This window comes from Rattus norvegicus, chromosome 7 (assembly GCF_021556685.1).
Source record: "Rattus norvegicus strain SHRSP/BbbUtx chromosome 7, alternate assembly SHRSP_T2T, whole genome shotgun sequence".
Lineage (NCBI taxonomy): Eukaryota > Metazoa > Chordata > Mammalia > Rodentia > Muridae > Rattus > Rattus norvegicus.
The window spans coordinates 131,549,294-131,569,365 of record NC_141540.1 but is presented as its reverse complement, the minus strand read 5'-3'; the positions used below and the strand labels follow the sequence as shown (position 1 = coordinate 131,569,365).

The following is a 20,072-nucleotide window of genomic DNA, read 5'->3' as shown; positions in this document are numbered from 1 at the left end:
TATTCTTTTCTTAAAAACAAAAGTTTCCACTTGTGTCAGCAAGGCTCAGCAGGTGGCAAACACTGAGGGAGCCCAGGAGGGTCTGACAGTAAATAGAAAACCTAATTATTAGCAGAATATAAAAGCCTAACCAGATTTTTGCCTTTGTCAGATACTGTTAGGTATCTCCTATAGAGATGCAGTTTGGTTGTGCTTCTAAAAGCCTCCTTAGATAAAAATGCCAAAGAAAGGTAAGTTCCTGCCTGGGAGAGGTCTCCTGATCTTTGCTCTAAGACTGGAGGCAAAGTAAGCTGGGTAGCCTCGAGCTACCCCTCGGCAAAGGTGAAATGGTTCAGTCCCTACTGACTTGGCTTGGAGCTCCCACTCCTCTCTCTGCCTCTGCCTCTGTCTCTGTCAGCTTGGAAGAGCCTTTATGGAAGGAGCTCTGGTAAAGAGATAGGAGTTTTCTCTGGGCTTGCAGGGACAACAGAGAAGCAGCTGGCAGGACACAGGTAAAACAGGAGTCTAGGAAAGAGAGCTAAGATAGCACCATCAGCTGGGCACCAAATGTTCAAACACACGAGTCTATGATGATCGTTTCACATTTGAATCATAGCATTGTTCAAACGTCCACGATAAAGGAAAAGCTGTCATTGGTCCGCTTTCTTGTTCCTTCCTCAACAAATCACTGGCCTTTTCCTGCATACTAGCGTTCTGGAACCCAGTTCTTTTCTGAGTAAGTCTCTCCTGTCCACTGGCGATTCTGTTTCAACATCTTTCTCATTCAGATGTAATATTCAGGGTGCTCTCACGGCAAGGTGTTCTTATTTATATAAGATGAACCGTAGAAACTGAAGGACGTTTGTGATGTATATGGCAGTGTAGAAAGGAAGCATATTTGTTTCTGTTTACATAAGCTTCAAATAGCAATCTATAATAGGACTGTGTGAAAATATGTCATTGGAAGTCACCGGCATAATCTGCTGTCATCAACTTAGTAAATATGTACCACCGTAAATATTTAAGATACTGAATTTATTTTAATTGGAACTTTATGACAATATTTCTTTTTTTTTTTATTATCTTGAGTATTTCTTATATACATTTCAAGTGTTATTCCCTTTCCCGGTTTCCGGACAGACATCACCCTCCCCCCTCCCCTTCCTTGTGGGTGTTCCCCTCCCAAACCTCCCCCCATTGCCACCCTCCCCGCATAGTCTAGTTCACTGGGGGTTCAGTCTTAGCAGGACCCAGGGCTTCCCCTTCCACTGGTGCTCTTACTAGGATATTCATTGCTACCTATGGGGACAGAGTCCAGGGTCAGTCCATGTATAGTCTTTAGGTAGTGGCTTAGTCCCTGGAAGCTCTGGTTGCTTGACATTGTTGTACTTTTGGGGTCTCGAGCACCTTCAAGCTCTTCCAGTTCTTTCTCTGATTCCTTCAACGGGGGACCTATTCTCAGTTCAGTGGTTTGCTGCTGGCATTCGCCTCTGTATTTGCTGTATTCTGGCTGTGTCTCTCAGGAGCGATCTACATCCGGCTCCTGTCGGTCTGCACTTCTTTGCTTCATCCATCTTGTCTAATTGGGTGGCTGTATATGTATGGGCCACCTGTGGGGCAGGCTCTGAATTGGTGTTCCTTCAGTCTCTGTTTTAATCTTTGCCTCTCCCTTCCCTGCCAAGGGTATTCTTTTTCCTCATTTAAAGAAGGAGTGAAGCATTCACATTTTGATCATCCGTCTTGAGTTTCCTTTGTTCTAGGGATCTAGGGTAATTCAAGCATTTGGGCTAATAGCCACTTATCAATGAGTGCATACCATGTATGTCTTTCTGTGAGTGGGTTAGCTCACTCAGGATGATATTTTCCAGTTCCAACCATTTGCCTACGAATTTCATAAACTCGTTGTTTTTGATAGCTGAGTAATATTCCATTGTGTAGATGTAGACAATATTTCTTAAACACCTTTAGGGATTTTTTTTTAAGGCACTATGAAGAAGCTGACAAATCAGGACATGCCAGGCTTCCTCTAGCGGGAAAAATGTACCACAGGTACATGTGTTAGCATGTAGTCTTGCAAACCTCATCCTTTGCTGTGGTTTCGCTCAGTGAACCTTTTCACGCTGGTAGCTCCCTTCTGGGTTTATCTCTAAGATGACACTCTTCAGAAAGAAGCCGGGAACTGACGTCAAATCTTCTCCGTGAATCTCATTGGCCACAACCCACTCACGTGTCTCCACAGACCGTGAGCAAGAAGCACAAATACTCTCTCTGCTCTGGATCCCCTGCCCAGAATGTGCATACAAGGGAGAGGCAGAGAACTTAATAGCTGGGGTGCTGGTGAGATGGAAAAATCCCGGTCATGATCACCCCAGACCTGAGATTTATTATTTTATTCCAAACACTTCAAAGAGAAACATCATTAAGAGGTGTAAGTTTTCATAATTTACCAAACATCAGCTCTGGGTGTTTGGAGGAAAATTCACAGAGGAAGCTCATCCCTCCAGTCTTATTGGTTTCTGAAATGTCAAGGATTCTGCACAGTCCTCGCATCCTTTTGTCACTGAGCTAGTTTCTCCAGTGAGGTGTCAGTAAGAAACTGCTCCAGAGCAGAAAAAGAACTAAAGATGCACCACTCAAGGTCTGCTTCAAATGTTCTCAGAGATTACTGTATTTTTAGAAGTTTCCCTAGGATTATTTTTAGTGCCTTTCTTTTTATCGTGTTTGATATATACAGTTCTCCTTCACATGTGAAGTTTCTTTAATACGAGCCTTGAAGAGCAGAGGTATACTCTCAACCAGGTGAACCATTTTTTACAAAAACTATAATTTCTGTGAGTTATAGATTCATACCAGTTGTGATTTCTCCTTTATTGCCAAATCCCAGCATGACTTACATAACCAAATATTCTTTACCAAAGATATTAATACAATTTCAAATACAACCCCCCCACGAAACCAAACAACAACAATAAAACAACTAAATAACCAACCAGCCAACCGACCAACCAACCAAACAAACAAAATACCTTTAATGAACAATCTGCCTTTTCTGCAAGCTCGTGTTCTGATTTGTGATTTAACTCAGTCTACAGAGATGGAGAAGCCCTATAAATCCCTTCCTGAGGATCTACGTTATTTCAGATTCTGATGGCCACAGCATAATTTTCCTTTTACACATCTATTCTTTCCTTTGGATGTATCAAGCAAATAGAAATAAATGATGAAATTATGTGAATACAGTGGGAAGACTTAAGTATATCTTTAGGATAGAACTAAATTAATATGTCCACAAACAATTGTTCTGTGAACACATGAACATTTATGAAAAATTTCAGTTCTCTTCAAGAAACCTAAAATCTTTATGTGATAAGCCTACTTCTGTGATAAGCCATCCATTGTTTTGATTTTTTAAAAAAATCATAAGTTAAAGCAGACATAGTATCATAAAGATTATGTAGATTTTTGAAAATTCTTTTAGAGTGTTGGTGACTTGGTTCAGTCACCCCTAGGTCAGGGCCCGATGACGAATTTCAATTCCTGGAGCTCAGATGGTGTAAGGGAAGAGCTAACTCCCATGACTGTTTCTCAATCTCTACAAGCACACCCTGGCTCCAAACTAAATAAATGTAAAAACTGTTAATTCCTTTTTGCTAATACATGAAAATTTATTCTAATGCAGTCAAATTTTAATAAAACATGTGCTATGAATAAATGCAGTGTTTCTGACCGTTTTTCTACACTGTCACGGTGAGCAGAAATTATATCTAAGATTTTCTTGTGTCTAAAATTTTTTTCATTCTGCCTGAATTTTAAGTAATCTATCTCATTAATCAAAACAAATTTGTTACATGTCATGTAAGACTCCGGGTATCACGAACATGTGATAGTTTGATATGCTTTTAAGAAAGCCTTGGTTCTGTGTAATTAAAAATGGCTCCAATGAAGTACCTCCTGTTCATGTATACTGCTCACCCATATTGCTTACCTCAAAAAAGACGTACTTTAGGAGGGGGAGTCTGGAGCAAACATAGGAGAGCCCTGAGTGGATCTATGACATGCAACAAACAAGTCCACTTGCTTTGTTGGCAGTGGAGTGCATCGGGAGACTCACATGTATGTTCATGCTGTGCTGATGGAGTAGAGAGAGCTTTGTTCATGGCATCATGTTTCAGAGGGATTAAAATTCACATCACATATTTCAGTCAAAGTTTTAGTGTTATCAAGGTTCTTTTAAAAAATTTTTTTGGTGGGGGAGTGTTGCACTAAATAATGAAAATACTCACAAGCCCTTGCTAGCTGGCATCGTCGAGCCTATGGCATTAGTGGGGTATTTTCATCTCAGTGGCGGCTGCTCTGGGACACCACTCCACGCTACCCCAGCTATTTTCTGACCACATGTCATGGTCACCCTCTCCCGGCTGTCTCTCTGCTGTCGAATTCTGCTCACATTCCCTGCAAATACCCGCTTCGGTCACTGTCATAACCCACACCGGCCCAACCAAATCAAAACTCCAGAAGCTAGTAACTTAACAATCAAATTTATCCCAATAATTTACCTCAGTAAATTTACACGCTACAAAACGTCCACACAATAAATTCACAACCAATTGATTATGATATTAACTTCCCACCTAGATAAGACAAATTGTCTTATAAAAATGCATCTCTTAAGAAATATTCCTAACGCCCTTTCCCCTGCCTGGAGTTATTGTAAAAGACGTTAACCAGCAGGAGTTCCTCAGAGCTCTTGCAGCCTTCCTCAAAAAGTCCGGGAAGCGGAAAGTCCCCGGATGGGTGGACACAGTCAAGCTGGCCAAACATAAAGAGCTTGCCCCATGTGATGAGAACTGGTTCTACACGAGCTGCTTCCCCCGCATGGCACCTGTACCTCCGTGGTGGTGCGGGAGTTGGTTCCATGACCAAGATCTATGGAGGACCGCAGAGAAATGGTGTCAGGCCCAGCCACCTCAGCAGAGGCTCTAAGAGTGTGGCCCACCGGGTCCTCCAAGCCCTGGAGGGGCTGAAAATGGTGGAAAAGGACCAAGATGGGGGCCGTAAGCTAACACCTCAGGGACAGAGAGATCTGGACAGGATCGCTGGACAGGTGGCAGCTGCCAACAAGAAGTGTTAGAACAAAGGGTTAATAAATTGCGTCATTCATTAAAAAAAAATTTCATAACTACCCTGTGGCCATTTAAGGCCACATGGATCTGGGTCGTCCTTCTCTGCCTCCATCTTGGCTCTTCTCTCTTTCTCCTCTTTCTCCCCTTACCAAAACTCTGTCCCCGCCCCCTTTCTCACTGCCCAATCCCAGGCCCTGTCCTATCCTGTGCCAGCCCTAACCTGCGTGAAGACGACAATCTATAGGGGAGGGCTCACAATTTCTGTCTGAGGTTTGACTCATTGGTGCAAAGATTGATTGCTGTAAGTGATCATTGGGTGGAAAATTGGTTTTCTCATTGTAAAATTCCCCATAATGCCTACGTGACAGTTTTCCTACCTGTTGGTAATTAGTACTCTGGACTATTTCATTAGGAGTGGCAACATGGTGTCTGTTACAGAATTTTTTGGCTGCTATAGGAAAGTAGCGTAGAGTGAATAATTTATAAACAATAAAAAGTTATCACACAATCCTGGAGACTGAGAAGCCCATGACAAACATTCCACAGGAAGTTTCTAGTTGGCCTGTTCTCAGGGATGATGCTTTCTTTGTGTCTTTATGTGTTAAAAGTACAGACTCGCTCCCTCAGGCCTCCTTTAGTAGGCAATAATCCTGATAACAAGGGCACGGCTTTCCAAACCTCATCCTCTCCCCAAATCCCTCTGTCTTCATATCATGATAGTCTAAGTTTTAATGTGTGAACTGGGTGGGAGGACAATCATTCAAATCGTAGCAGTCATCTATCTGATAACCTATTATGCATTTACTGGCTAGACTCTTTCCATTCAATGCAGCAATCTTGTAATCTGTCGGTAAGAAGAGAGTCAATATCCAGTCCCTTCTCTTCCGTTATCAGACTTTAGGACTGAGAGAGTTGTCCTTACAACTAGAAATGCACACATATCAGACAATCTGCTAGTCAATCATTAGTCTTTCAGCTATTTGAACACACATCTGTGGCCTTTGATAATCCTTTCAAGTGGCCACAATGAAGAGTGATGCCTGTTGAAATTACCTAGACATGAAATGACCCACATCCCCTATTTACATTTTTACTTTAGATTAGAGTCAGTGATTTTCCCATGGTGTCTCTCACTGAAGGGGAATTATAGCCATAAATTATAGTCTAGGCACAAGAGAAATGTAAATGAAATCTCCTGGAAGGGCTCAAATCTTCCTTCCACTGCAAGGCTAAGTAACTGAATGGAGCTTTGCTGCTGGGCTGCTGGTGATGTTGGAACATTGCAAGCCGAGAGCCAAATTACCTAAGGCCATCTTCAGTCCTCTTAATAGCCATTTAATTGTTCTCCTCAGTAAGTCAGAAAACATAAGACTTTGTGACTACTAGGTAAGTACTTTGGAATGTACAAACACCTAGCTCCCACCAGCCAGAAGATTGGGATGCCACCGGATAGCGTCTGAACAGAGGTCGAGTCAGAGAGCTTTCCAGTGTTGCTTTAATTCACCTGCCCCTTGTTTCCACCAATGGATTTGGAAAATGTCTTGATTTATGACTTTCTTGCTCTCTTACTATAAAAATATCAAACATCTATTGGAACATAGAATTTGGGGTCTCTTAGATCCATATTCCTAGGCCATGGTCCACCATTTTTGGTTTAAGAATAAACCATGTCTTGTCTCCTTTGAGGTGAGACTTGTGTTTTTTGTGTTGAGACAAGCTTATTGTTATAGAGTTGTCATTTTTCTATTTTTTATTTTACAATAGACAGAGCTGAGATTTATGGGTGCCTATAACAAAAATGATTAATCATTATTCTATGTTAATCTTTCCAAATAACATTAAGATTATAGTTTTTAAAGTTAAATAATATAAATTTTTTTCTTATAATAAAATAGTTGCTTTGAAACATACTCAGTACAGTGAAATAGTTATTTATTTGCTTCACGTATTTATAGTTTCAAAGTTAAGATGCTGATATTAATAACAATAAAATCACTGGATCCACATTCAGATTTCTTTGGGGTTTGCCCTCTGATTAAATACCATTAGAGAGATGTGGCCAAGTAATTGCTTTAAAGTTCTTTGAAGTAATTACTATTTCCATTGTGTTCATATAACAATGACATAATGAAAGATTTATTCCAACATTCATTTAATTAACAGCTATTGGTTCTTAATATTTCATTGAAATGAATTGATTTTCTTAATTAAATGAAAGTAACGATTTCAACACAATAACTACAAGAGATATAGAAAACATTGTCTCTAGCAAGCTTTGAAGGTTCTCTCTGTCCCTGAATATGTAATGGTTTTTGTTACTTTTGGAGAGAACATTTTAGAAAATCAGAAGGGATTCTTCATCCCAATTGTCCTGGGTGTACATGAAACATAAGTGAATGTGTCTGTGCCTTTCCACAGTGTCACAATTTGTTGGATAATGATAAGTTCTCAAGATTTAGCAGTTTCAATGATAGCAATGTATCACAAAATCCACCAACCTTTGTACCATGGCTGGGGCAAATGCAATCTTTCATCTAATCTTAATTATTCATATTAACCCCTACATCATACATCATGCATCATACAGGATATGTGTGTATGTGTTTATCTATCTATCTATCTATCTATCTATCTATCTATCTATCTATTTATCTATCTATCTATCTATCTATCTATCTATCTATCTATCTATCTATCATCTATCTATCTATCTTTCTATCTATCATCTATATATCATCTATCATCTATCTTTCTATCTATCTATCATCTATCTATCTATTTATCTATCTATCTATCTATCTATCATCTATCTACCTACCTATTATCAGTCCATCTATCATCCATCATCTGTGAGTTACAGAATGAATACAAGTTAAAGAGGCTACAGCAGAGATCAAGAGATTTCAGTAGTGGGCTGAGAAGGAGCCTCATGAATAAAATGAGGAACTACACCAGTCCTGCGGCCGTAGCTGCTGGAGTCAGACTTGAGAGCAAAGCTGCAGAACTTGCCTGTGAGGTTAAAGGCTGAACCAGTGTTGAGCATGAAGCACATCAGGGGCAGCAAACAATGGGTCAGGTCCTGTATCCTGATGAGGGGCAGGCATATGAGTTAGGTCGGCAGTTGAGCAGACTGTCAAGAGCAATGGACCAGACCAAGCTGTGGAATCTCCAGACCTTGACTCATACACCAGATATTCAATGATAGGCTGGTGTGGATCCAGACCTTCACAAGAATAGGTGTTTATCACATTGTGGGTGGTAGGTAGGGGACCTGCACCTTCTTATGTGCACAGTGCTTGGCCTGGTTTCTTAGATGCTAATTGAATATGCCTACATACCCCCACTGTTTCAGTTCCCATCAGTGAACCTCTAGGGGGCTCCCTTCCTATCCCCAGAAATAACTCATCCATCAGTCTGTGCCAGACAGACAGTGGAGCTTTGAGGTCCACCCAGGGCAGCCACCCTTCTACCAAAAATGAGCTCAAAAGCTTCCTGTAAAATGGAGTCTCCTAGGGCAATGCATAGCCTAAAAACGATATATACAATATAGAATAACTTAGAGTAGTGAGGGACCAGGAATTAGACGTTCCTTGGTAGGCAGACAGATTAGAAAAAGAGACTCTAGGTAGATTAGTGTTCCTTTCAACTTCAACATTTAAGATAACTGATGAGCTCATAGGCTACTTTCCCTGACCAAGGTAAATTAGTCGTTTTTGTTTTGTTTGTTTGTTTTGTTTTCCCTCCCAGAGAGAACTGGTTTTGGTGGGCTTTTCAAATCTCCCACTTGGGCAGGGGCCTCCTATGTCAAGAATCAATCAGTTTCCCTTCTTTGTCTGGACTAGTCAACCCCACAAACCAGCCCAAACCAGCTAGTTTTAAGGGTGAAAGGAAATCCATTCTACCTTTAAACACATAACTAACCTACCCTACCCTTAAACACAGCAAACAAGGATTCTAGATTCAAGATCATCTCTCTATGGAGAGTCTGTTTCTTTGTGTGCTTTGTCTACTTCCTACCCCCTCTCTCAGTGTGTGTGTGTGTGTGTGTGTGTGTGTGTGTGTGTGTGTGTGAGTGAAAACTTGTCTGAATGGTAAAATCTTGTCTTTCCTGCCTTTTTATTCTATTTATATTGGTAGAGAAAAAGAATCCGTTCCTGAAACCATAGGTAACCTCATCATAATGGCATCTGCAGGGCAAAACCAGATCTCAATTCCTATTTTAAAGACTTCGTACTCCATAATTTCTTTTATCAGTCCTTTTGTGGAGGGCAAATAATGTTTTACTGAAGATCTTACTGTATTGTAGAAAATTCCTGCAATTGACATTTTTAGTTAAAAGCATGAGACTCTGGAGATATCATTGGTTCTCTTTAACAGTTACATAATTTCATACTCCATCAGCACCACACACATAAGAACACCCTTTCCCCAAATGATGTGTTTATCAGCTTGAGTGGGTGCTTCATGGATATCACTTAGGGGGATATAATTTAGACATTTTTAAAATGATAGAACCAAAGAAAAAAATCAAAATGTTACTCACAACCGCTATTTCAATGCTGATTGTGCCATGGCTGTTCAAACTGTGGTTTGGAGTTGAAGTCAATTCCGTCTGCATCCTACTGTTTGATCCAATTTATAGAAGTGAGAGCCTGGTAATGCATGAAATTGATTACATTCAAACAATGAGCTAAAAGAAAGCAGCAACAGTGTGGACCTTGGACTTTTCCAAACCCAGAAGCTACAAAGGAAAGCAGAAAGAGCCAACACCACAGAGAGCACTTTGATGGGCTTTCACTCCGTCCTTCAGAGCAGTGGCTCTCGAGCTTTCTAATGCTTTGACCCTTAGTACAGTTTCTCATGTGGCGGTGACCCCACAACCATAAAAATATTTCAATGATGCTTCATAACTAATTTTGCTACTGTTGTGAATGGTAATGTGAATCCCTAATATTCAACCCCAAAGGGGTCACAGCCCATAGGTTGAGAACTGCTGCTTTAGAGGAACTGCCCATGGCTCCTTCTGTAGTAGCGCTTCTGGAGGTCAGAAACTATCTTGTCGATACACAAGGGATACGATAGCAAAAACCAAAGGAAATATATACATTGACTTTTGTGTTCATTTGGAAACACTTAGAAGATTATAATGGCCATATGCCTAGGATTGAAAAACAAGAAAGAACGTTCATGCTGAGGCCATAAAGAGTGATTTAAAACTGTAGCTTCTGCCTTTCTAAGGGATAAATTTTTGCTTTGTTTCATTTCTTCTAGGATGACAGATTTATAGCACTGTTTTGTATCCAACTATTTATGGTCCGAGTATTATGAGAAAGATTGCTGTGTTATCCATTTCTTAAAAGATACGAACCAATATTTATTAACCCCAGATAAGGTACCACAAGCATGCCAAAGCAGTGAGTCCACCCAAATATAACCTAACTCCCCCACTCTCACTTCTAACCCAGTGGTTCTTTAAAACAAAAGCCAAAGTTATTCCTATAAGCAAGTCATCTGTTGTCCAACATTGACAGTCTCAAAGTTCGGGCCTTGTTATTTTAAATAATATTTATCTATTGTATGTATTTATATGTGTATGTACAAGAATGTTTGAGGGCATATGTGCCTAAATTGATATCAAGTGTCTTTCAACAATCATTGTATTGAGGCAGGGTCTCTTGCTGAACCCAAAGCTTGACAACTTCAGCCTTTTGTCTCTCTTCATTTCTCAACTACTGAAAGTACAGAGGCTACCACGGGCCTCCAGGGAGCTAAACTCTGGTCCTTACGATTGAGTGGGAAGAGCTTGACCTACAAAGTCATCTCCTCAGGACTCCTGCTATTTTCATTTTCTAAATTTAATTATGTTTCTTTTTGTTTACTATTTAGAGCTTATTAGGATAGAGATTGTCTTCCTATGGGGTAAAGGAAATAGCTAACCGAGGCTTAGGACAGAGATGTTAACTCTGTGTCCTGGGATTTAATCAGAAAGGGAAGCTGCTGCAAAATTCATCTGTGACATGGAAAGGCCATACCACTGTGGGGCAGGAAGTGTGGCAGTAACAGGTCAGGTCCAGAGCCAGACAGGGGAATAGGTGACAATAGACATTCAAGTTGGCTGTGTCTGCAGCAGGGGGCACAGCTGAGTTAGGGGTCCTTGGTTCTTAGTGCACATACCGTGTATCGGGTGATAGGAAGGTATGAGACCATGCCACCCCAATGTTAGGTGCCTGTCACTTTATGGGGTCCAAGTGAGGAACTTACATATTACATCTGTTGTACCTGATACATTCTCAGCCCTAGTTTTACTGATTTTAATAAACCCACATGCTCTATATTTTCTGTTCTTCCAAAGAAACTTTTAGGGTAGCTCCCTTTCTATTCCCAGGAATGAGTCTCTTATGCATCTGTGATGCACAGGTGGGACCAGACACACGGTGCAGTTTCTGGCTCCACCCACGGGCTTCTGTCACCTTCTTACCTCAAATTGGACACCAAGGTTTTTTGTGGAATGGAGTCTCCTAGGAGAATACACATCCTAAAATAGCAAGTAACTTAAGGGTACCGAAACCATGCTGTGGGCGTTCCGTCCCTGGGACAGATAAAGAAATGGCTGTTTGGGAAAGACAACAGATTGAAATTCAGAGACTGAAAGTGGGAGGGAGAAGTTGACAGCTCTTGTTGGGATGGGAGGGGAACCCGGCCTTGAGAGTTCACTGCCAGGTTTTGGGTTAGGTGCTTTGTAAAGCCCCTGTGTCCTTTTTTCTTATCATCTCCTTCAAATGTTTGTCCTCCAGTGAGCTCTTTTCTTTCCACCATTTTTCCATGAGAAAGGAAGCAGGTGTCTTAGGAAGCCCAACCCTCCTTTTCCAAACTGCCTCTGCCCATTTCACTTTCCCTCAGTAGAACATAGCCTGATCTCTACAACCACAGAAATTCTGGCCAGTGAGAGCGTCATCCCAATCACTTTGAAGCACCAATTAGTGTTTCTAATCTTTCGTGACTGTGTTCAGTGCACCTGAGCTTCCACTCAGATACTTTAAACATCTGGTTTCTTAAAGGCCAATAGGGGACTCTTTCTCTCCTCTGGAGGTTCCAGTTCTTGCCTTTATTTCTGCCTTTGGGATTATCAATAGAAATTGGCCTTCACTTTCCATGGACTCCCTGCTACAGTGTATCCTCAAGAGTTAAGATGAGTTTCATCCCAAGACCATAAAGAAAAAGAGGCTTGTGTTTTACTGCAACACTGTCTGATGTCAATACAAAATGGGTGATGGGAAATTTGGTCAAAGGACGGAAATTTAATGTAGCAGACTCTATTGCATTGGAAACAGGGAAAAGACCTATTGTGCCTTATGTTCAAGAATGGAGACTGCACAAAGCAAAAGAGGGAAACTAGTGACAGCGTAGATGGCAAACTCCACTTTTCAAAGTAGAATCCACAGATAATGGGGACCAGAGGAAGCATCCCTTACCCCTCCAGAGTTCCATACCACCTCTAAACTTTCCTATTTACATTCAAGACACCAGGAAAAAACAGAGATCCCAATCCTAGAGTATGTGCATACTAGAAGTGGAGATCTTTACCATTCTCTCCTCTGCTCATAGTGCTTCCCTCAGGGGAAATGCCTACCTCCAAAGGCACAATTCGAGTCTAGGTCCTTTTCTTAATCATAGACTGCCAATGATACAAGAAGCTCAGAAAGCTCTTTGAGTACCCATCCAGATTTATCAATAGTCCCAAGACCTCCACCTTAGCTTCCCAACTGGCAAAGACTTGTACTTAGGCTAAACTATTTATTGCACTCTGGGGAAAATGAGAAGATCTTGGTGGAAGCTAAAAGGCACACAGACAAGTTATTTAGTAAAAATCCTAAAGTCCATCTGCTTAGTGGACAGGCCATCCCAGATCAAAAGCTCACTGGTTGGGATTGTAATACTCCAGTAGGGACGTATAGCTATTCAACAATGCTACAAAGCTTAATTGGAGGAATGAAAAATGACAACAAGAAGCCTCTTTACAATATCAAAATCAGAGAGAACATTCAAGGAAGGGAAGAAAATCTTGCCTTGTTTTTCAACAGGATAATAAGCAGATTAACTTTCTTGGCCATTGTGTCTAGGGTTTCCGGAAATTCACAAGTCTGGATCCATTAACCGATGAGGAACAGATCCATTATCTGATGAAGAGCAAGCATTTTAAGGTAAGCATATTAATACCCAGTCAGTCCCTGACATCCTTAGAAGGCTCCAAAAAGGACTGATGGGATCTCAGACACCTTAGGCTCAGGTGTGGGACACTACCTTCTCAGTGTCATCAACTGAGATCTGGAGGAAGACACCAGAAAAAGAAGAGAGTAGAGAGAGGGCTCCAAATGATTGTGCTTTCCTTTCAAGACACCATTAGCTGACTTATCTACCAAGAGATTCCTATATGAAGTTTCAGAGATCAAAAGTCCAAGGCTAGACCTACTTTTGATTCACACGCTGCTGTGTCCCATGAGTGTTGGGCCTGGCATTAGACGGCCTGGCATTAGAGGATGTGAACCTCAATTTCAACTTTTATTCCTCTAGAACTATGCCATTATGAAAACCATGATTTGAAACATTTATTCCTCATGGTTCTTTGGTGCCCTTCTTCCCTGTTGAGAAGAGACATATTGATTTGCCTAAGGACAATCATGCACTTTGGCAGTATCCTTAGAGTTATGACAATCCTAGTCTCTTACATAACTCAAGGGAGTCCAATCAATTCAACTGTTTGAGACATGGCATCCCTGGTTAAGCCCAAAGGATTTGCCCAATCATAATCTAGACTGAGCCTGGGGTTAGTTATATTAGTAAAAGACAAAAACAGGGAGATAGGGTGCTGAACTGTTGCAGTAAAAATAAAAAAAAATGGTGGATCCAGTTCCTGCATGTACCCCTGTGGTTGTTCTCCCACTAGTTCTGGCTCCAGTGGGCCATTGGAACTAACTCTAATTTATCTCAGCAGCTCCTTGCTGCCCCCAAGTACTTTCTGACCTGCTGTCCTCAAGCCGTTCCAATGAGACACCCTGGTAGGCTGTCCTGCCTTCACTCACAGCTCTCTTGGCTTGTTTCCACCATGCCACACATACACATCCCAATTCCATGGAAGCCCAGTGTTTCCCACCACCATACACTCTCTTGAACTCAATTAAGTTGCCACATAAAAGAATACACACAATATCCTCTGATCCAATTGATGAGATATAATTTGACTATCTAGACAACACAAAATCCTATATACACCCATCCCTTAAAAATAGTCACAACACCCTGTAATATGTATAGAGAAGAATCTTAACATCTGCCGCCATGTTCTCTCAGCAGCCTTCTTCTCGCTCCGGCCTCCGCTGCCTCTCTAAAACTTTCTCCCACCCATCCTTCCTTCTTGTCCAATGACAGGCCTCATTCCACCCTGTATCTGCCTTCACCTGTATAATGTCATCCACCTACACTGAACTAGGATTGCAACCTATCATTAACATTTTCTAAAACTCACCTACTAGGGTCTCACCAATTCTTTTTAGGTACCTTAATCCCAGCAGTAGATAAACTGAGCAGAGAATGTCACATGATTTCAGGCTTGTCAATGAGGCAATAATCCCTCTGTATTCTCTGGTGGCCTGTCCCTACACTCTTCTGTTTCAAGCCCTTGAGTGTACTTTATGCTACAGTGTCAGTAGATGCTCCCATTTCTTTTTGCATTTCTTTGTGCCCTGACACTTGGCACTTGTTTTCTTCTGAATGGAAGGATCCAGTCACCAGAGTTCACCATCAGTACAAAGAAAGGGTCAGCCTCTACTCTTTTGTAGGGCACTATGAAAAAGTCTTAGGGACCCAGTTTTGGAAGAAGGAGCTATTCACTATGTAGATAACATTTTTACATGTAGCCTTTTCAGGGAAAGCTCAAATCAAAATACCATCAGAATCTTAAACTGCCTAGCCCATTAAAGCTGCCAAGTCTGTCAGAATATGACCCAGATAGCTCGATAAGAAGTGAAATCTCTGGAATGCTTTGACGTATTGGCAAGACAATCATAACCTTCCAAATGAAAGTCACAATTCAACTAGTGCCACCAGAGACCGAGAAACAGCTTTGATCCTTTTGTGGGGAATGGCTAGTTAATGTCCAAAACTGCCAGGTTTAGATACATTAATGGCAAAACTTCTCTGAAGTTGTCGAGGACCTGTTCTGAAAGTCCTACTAGTCCAATACACGGGCCACACCCCCATATACCGTCACAAACATATCTAGAGATTATTTTCGCCTGCAGCATTTGAACCATTTAGTGAAGATATCTTGTAAGCAGATGAATATGCATCTTTCAGTCTGTGGAGATATGAATTAAAGATGTTTGCGAGGCCTCAGGAATTACCCATAGTCACTGAAGGTTTGAAGATGTTCACGTAGGCCACCATCGTCTTACCCAGCTCCCAAGCTTCAGTTACTATGTAGGCGGAAAGGACAGAAATCACAAAAGCCCTGAAGCAGAGCATGCAGGGTGTGTCCTAATAATATCCAAGAGCATTGGTGTGACTAGAGCCACATGAGCATGATAAAGGGAGAAGAACTGAGTAAAGAGAAATGATTGGGTAGAATGTGTGACCACCAGAAGTGCTCATCTTGACTCCACCTAGAGTGAAAACCCATCCAGAGGGTTAACAGACAAGTAAGATAATGGTGGTGTTTTTAACTGAGTGATTTTTAAATTAGCATATAAAGTAATTGCTCTTCATATAAAATTTTCAAAGATACCATATCTTTGTTTTTATTGTCTTTATTGCCCCTCTCCCCCATCTTTCATGTCTATTCTACCATTCGGAAAAACATGGGGCATATTAACAACCAAAACTTGCTCATAAAACATAAACAAGAGGTTCCAGATCTGTTAGGAATCGTCCAACTCCCCAGATGTCTAGATATCTCTCAATTTGATGTTTCTTAGTATTTCCAATTTAATAATGGAGACAATGCCCCAAGAGCAAGATTTTGTTTTTCTCTCATATATTACAAGAGACTGGGCATGCCCAGTGCTAGAGTTTCTGTGAGACTTTACTTTATTAGATTAAAGGATTGTGCCAATTGACTATCCCAGTAAAAAGGACTCAGAGTCTGGCCTGCTAATCTATTTTTCAAAGCAACAGCTAGAAGCCCTCATCCCTCAACAAGTAAAGACCGTACAAATATTAAAGAGACACGTTTGGTTAACCAGAAGCAGGTTAATAAAATATCAGGCAGCCCTCCTAGATGATCCAGAAGTAATTAGCAAATCTTCTGGCGCTCTAAATCTTGCCTTCCTTCTGGCCAGGCAAAGTTCTTCCAAGCTGGCACATTTGCGTAGTGAACCAGTCTCCTCCACCCATGCCAGCTGCGCTGACTCAAATGACCATCCTCTAGACAGTTTGGAGGAGATATGATCTGCTGACGGGAGCAGTTATTTTCTAAGTGCAGGGCACAAGGCAGGACATATGCTGTGCTTGGCCAGATGTCAGTAACAGAGGCTTCCCCATCATCCCTGTCTACTCTCCTCCAAAATGCTAAACTCGGGACCCTGTCAAGGGGACCAATTTAGGAAAAAGGAAAGAAAAAAGATTAGCATTTGCTTTGATTTGAAGTATGTCTGCACGATTTTGCGTGCTAAACTAACATCTGGAAAATGTGATACTAACAGCCAACAGCCTGCCCATAAAGCATAAACAAGAGATCTAGATCTACAATGGATTATCCAGCTCCCTAAACAAGTAATCCACTGCAAAGGGCATCAGTAGGATGTGTCTGGTGGCACCCAAAGAAACAGGCTGGTAGACAGAGCCACAAAACAAAATACAGTTTTATGGTTTTCCCTAGAACTAGCACTATTTCCTCCAAGAATAAATTGTACAAAACCAGAGCGTATGCCCCAAGAGTAGAGTGAGCTACAGAACAATGTGACAAGTGAAGGAGACCATGGATCTACTCGGGAATTAAAACACTAATACCTCAGACCCTACAGTGGAAAATAATCAAAAGAATACATAACTCATGCCACCTAGGGAGAGGTAACCCCCAGAAATGCTAAGACAACTATTTATAGCACCGGGACTGTGCTGACTAGATTATTATGTCAATTCAATACAAACTAGATTTGTTTGGGAAGAGAGTATATGAATTGAAAAAGATTCCCCAACAGACTGAACTGCAGGAAAGAATGTTTTCTTAATTAGTGATTGTTGCGGGAGGGTCCAGTTCGTCAAAGGTGGTGCCACCACTGTGGGTACCTGGTCCTGGGGTAAGAAAGCAAGCTGGTGAGCCATGGGAAAGGGGCAAGCCAGGTAAACAACACACCACCATGGCTTCTGCTGCAGGCTCTTTGCCCTGCTTAAGTTCCTACCCTGACTTTCCTCAATGATGAACTTTACCTGAAAATGTGATATGAAATATGAAATAAACCCTTTCCTACCCATATTGCTTTTGGTCATGGTCTTGGTGTTGTAACACAGCCATAGAAGCCCTAACACAGGCTATCACAGTAAAGAAGACATGTCATACTTCATTCTGTGCACACCAACTCTCCCCCTCCTCCTCCTCCTCCTCCTCCTCCTCCACCTCCACCTCCTCCTCCTCTTTCTCCTCCTCTTCTTCCTCCTCCACCTCCTCCTCCTCCTCTTCTCCTTTTGAGCTAATACAGAGGATAAGGACTTTTACAGCTAAGGGATGGCAAATAGACTTTACTCAGATGCCCCTCTGTGACCACTTTAAGTAGCTGTTGGGGTCTGTAGATACCGTCATCAGCTAGATAGAGGCTTTCTCTAGTCAGACTGTAAAGGCCGCTGCAGTGGCAAAGGCCCTCCTAAAGGAAATAATCCCAAGCTTCACTCATCACAGAGCACTAATGGATCTTCATAGTGACCGAGCCTGTGTTGAAAAGCCTTTGGGTAATATTTACACTCTCATCAGGCAAAACCAAAAAAAAGTGACCAAACTATTAAATATATCCTAGCAAACCTCTGAAGTATGACTAAGACTATATTGCCCAACATTCTCAGGAGATTTAGAGCACATAAGTACTGTGCTGGTTTAGGAAAGAATTCTTAGAGAGAAACAGGAGTCAGAGAAAGGGAAGCTCCTGAACATGAATCCATTGTCTCCAGGGCATCATTTAATTTTGAGTTTAAACAGAAGGTTGGGGGCTTCCATTAGCTTACAGATGGGTGTAGGTGTTTGGAAGGCTTTTCCTCACACCGTTTCTGGCCTTAGACTCTGGAGTCAAGCAGGAGATTCTTCTGTACATAGCTACACAATAAACCTGTGGTACATCCTGTGTGTTGGGAACAAAGTTATGACCATTCCAAAGGATGGGGCCACAAAGACTGTGGCTTCTGGGGCCTGAATCCTCCTTAAGTCTTGGAAAGAATGACCACAGAACTGTGGGATTTGGGGTGGAAGTGACCTTACTATGTGGTCCTGAGCACCCCATGGCTCTGGGGCTGAGGGAGTCATCGGATAAGTTCTTATCTTCAGAATAAAACCAACAGCCTCAAGCCAGATCTGACTTTAACCCAGAGGCAAATGCCTACACCCACCAGTAAGCCAGTGGAAGCCCTCGACCTTCTGTTTAAACTCAAAATTAAACGATGCCCTGGGGACGATTGATTCACGTTCATGAGCATCCCTTGCTCTGACTCCTGTTTCTCTCTAAGGTTTCTTTCTAAGCCAGCACAGAAGTACTTACGTGCTCTCAACAAAGTGAAGCCATTTCTTCTATTTTGATATTTTCCCCTTCTTTATACAGGACTAAGAGATCCTGTGGTTTCTAATTTAAGCAAGGTAGCTGACATTAGCTGCTCCCCAGATTGCTGGGTTTATCCTAACGTGAACTAACCACCGCAGAAACCGCTATCCCTAAGGATCCTCCCAGTCAGTGTGGAGGAGCTGGCCCACGCTGAGGTCTTAGACACAGGTTTTACCTGTATCCATTACAGTGGAACAAACCATCTATAGTTTTGGTGGGGGGTAGCCCCAAACCTAAACCCTCAAAATAAAAGACTTCCCACTTAGAATGAGTCTTCGAGCCAGAGGGATGCATACACTTCCTTGAAAGCAAATGATGAATTTATCTTTTCTCATTCTGATGGAACTGGTCCAAATCCCAGGGATGCTGAAGCTCTCTCCATGTGATTTCAGTGCAGTTTAACTGGAGAGGAGGGACCATCCTGGGAATCAGAGAGTAGAGGGGACTCCGACTAATCCTACGATACAACTCTTAAGAACAAGAGGGTGTTTAACTGTTTTCTTAGTAACCACTCTGAATGTGCCTCGGTAGCCAATAGGAAAAGGCCTTTTGCCTATCTCTGCCAAAATGATGCCTTCTTGTTAACAAACATTCATAGTGAAAGCAATCTAGACCATTTCCCAGAATCCAATGTTCTCACCCTTGTCACCTGGCCGTGGTCTACAAGGCTGGCTCCACCACATTGCCGTAACCTCTTCTCTCCCTGAATATGAAGATAATAATTTCCGTGGACCTGTCCCTCTCCTGTTGGTCTTCAGGGAGCATGTAGCCCTGCTAGAATCAATCAGTCTCTCTCTGTCTCTCAATATCTCTGTGTCTCTGTCTCTCTCTGTCTCTCTCTGTCTCTCTCTGTCTCTCTCTGTCTCTCTCTGTCTCTCTCTCTCTCTCTCTCTCTCTCTCTTCATCTGCTGTTTATTGATATGCAGTATAGCAACAGGCCTGGAGATGCTACAGAATACAAGGTGGAGGTTGGAGTGTCTGCAGTGACAGCAGTGGAATGCACAAGGAGGAGGGTTGCAAAGCTGTTGGGAAAGTAAGTCAGGGCCAGGGCCAAAAGTCATCTACACCAGAACCCTGGGCCCCACCCCCTCAGCCCCTACACTTGCTGTCTCCTGACTCCAGGCTAGGGCTGAGAATTCTCTGGGCAACTTTCTACAGGAGCAAAGTACACAGA

At 41.9% G+C, this 20,072-nt stretch overlaps 1 pseudogene across 1 annotated transcript; it reads left to right on the top strand.

The window, feature by feature from the left end:
• Positions 1–217: 217 nt before the first annotated feature.
• On the top strand, positions 218–5,110 carry LOC108351585 (40S ribosomal protein S19 pseudogene; annotated as a pseudogene). The gene is made up of 2 exons (XR_015624422.1): positions 218–230; positions 4,652–5,110. The product of XR_015624422.1 is annotated as a 40S ribosomal protein S19 pseudogene (transcript).
• Positions 5,111–20,072: the final 14,962 nt, after the last annotated feature.